Source organism: Arachis duranensis, chromosome 7, assembly GCF_000817695.3.
Source record: "Arachis duranensis cultivar V14167 chromosome 7, aradu.V14167.gnm2.J7QH, whole genome shotgun sequence".
NCBI classification, from domain to species: domain Eukaryota; kingdom Viridiplantae; phylum Streptophyta; class Magnoliopsida; order Fabales; family Fabaceae; genus Arachis; species Arachis duranensis.
Window position 1 is genome coordinate 10,297,460 of NC_029778.3, and position 2,427 is coordinate 10,299,886.

Below are 2,427 nucleotides of genomic sequence, written 5' to 3' on the forward strand. Positions count from 1 at the left end.
TCTGTTGAGGAGCCGACCTTTCCAACTAGCCACCCTATTCTTGATCTTCTCTAAAGAGTCCGAAAAAATAGATCTAGCAGCTCGAGGATGATTAAGGTTCACCCCTAAGTATTTGCCTAGGTCACTAGTAAAAGGAATATGAGAAATACCAGACAACATTTCCTTCCTTCTATTAGAGATATTTCTAGAATAAATAGCTTTAGATTTTTCAATGTTAATATTCGTACCTGAAGCTTTACAGAATAACTCCAAGGTGTGCACAACATTCTGAACTTGACTTTTTTTTTTGCTTTACAAAAAAGGAGTAAGTCATCTGTAAACATCAAGTGAGAAACTCTAGGTCCCCCTCTAGAAACAGCCACACCATCCCAAATACCCTCGTCAACTTGTTTGGAAATGAAGTACGCCAATCTCTCCATGCAAAAAATAAATAAATACGGAGAAATTGGATCTCCTTGCCTGAGCCCTCTACGAGGATGGAAGCTGTCCAATCTATTCCCATTCCAAAGGATGAAAAGATTTGAGGCCTGAATCCAATTCATTACAAGCCGAATAATTAGAGAAGCAAACCCAAAATATAATATGATACAACTCTACAAATGTACGTATACTTCTTTTAAGATAAAAAGCTCTTTAATTAAATATAATTAACATAGATGCCATTTAAACAAAATGCTTACTGATGTACTTTTACTGGCAGTTAGCATCAAATGTAGATTTATTATTTTGATTAGCTATCTTTAGCCAAGATACCAAATAATCATAGTTCAAATTATTATCTATTCAGTAACTGAGATGAGAAGTAAAGTATAAAAAATAACAAATGGATAACGATTAAAAGCAGAAGACAAATATAAATGCTCGTATCTGAGGATGTAAACTCCGGTTAAATTAGTAAATAATTAGTCAATAAATTAGTTTTTAATAAGGAGGATTAGAAATGTGAATATTATATCAAAATAGGGTAGAGCTCATCGAAACGAGAATTTTGACACAAATTTCGAAAAACGGTCCAAAATTAGACCAAACGGCCGAACCGGTTGAACCGGACCCGAACCGGGCCGTCGGTCCAACCGGACCAACACTTTAAATGAGCCGAAAGCCCTTTCTTCCCCATTTTCACGTATGAACAGTGTGAAAGCTCCAGGGAGAACGAAAGCTCCCAAAACCTTACGGTAACCTTTCGATCTCCGTAACTTATACGTCCGAGCTCCATTCGCCGCACCGTTTGCGGCTACGCGTCCACCGCGTTGAGCTCTACATTTCTACCGGAACAATTTCATAGGTAACTTGCTATTTCACTTCAGCCTCTCATTTCTCCCAATTTTCGAGTTTTGAGAAGGGGTATTGAATTTCTTTGATTTCTGATGTTTTAGGATCCAATTAGCTTGAGAAAAACGTTTACTCTTGCTTATGTGAAGTTTGGGTAAGGTGAGGATACGATAATTTTATTTTAATTTCATTGAATTTGAGTTTTGAGTATTAAATTGGATATATATGTGTTATGAATGTGTATTAGGTTGAAAATAAATAATCGGAGCTTGAAATTGTGAATATTGGAACTTGGAGGAAGCGGATTAGTTGAGTTTTGAGGGGCTGTCTTGGTTTTGAATAAATAGCTTTGGTCGTTACGTGGAAATCGGCCAAGGTATGGTTTAGGTTTCTTGCATTTAATATATAATGTTCTGTGAAAACTTAGGCTAGATGACCATAGGATAAGTTAGATTGCATGTGTATATTTAATATTTAGTATCCTGTTGATGAATATGGTTGGTTTGGTGCTTGAGGATTAATCAGTGATTTAGTGAATTATTGATTTTGAGGTATAATTATTGTGGAGGTTGTTGTGATAATGAGGTATTTTGTGTTATGAGCCTAGGATTTGTGAACTATGATTCTTAGTTGAATTTTGGTTGTTGGATTTGAATTTTGTATGAGTATAATTGTTGATTTGAGGTAGATTTATTGTGGTGATTGTTATAATGATAAGGAAGGGTATGTTGGATTGAACAGAAAGCAGGTTTGGACCCGAAAAGGGTGGCAAAGTCCGAGTTTTAGAGGAGACGCTGCCGAAATTTTATAAAAATTAGAGATTTTGTTTATATGATTATTTAAAAAGATTTAGATTCAAAAGTTATATGGTTTGATTTAGAGTACTAAGAAAATGAGCATGTTTTAAGTTTGATTCATTTAGAAAAGAATGAACTATGTTTTGAATAGGAACTATTGATGGACGGAATGGGAGGTGTGACAATGAAGGATAAAGATTGAACATAATTAACGTATAATGATGAATGAGATGCGATTGAGAATAATGTGGATGTTGATAAATTATAATTGAATTATTTATATGGCTTATGAATTTGAATAATCTGAGATACGAGATTCCCTGGATCAAGTGTCGTGGCTTGCCACCACATGTACCAA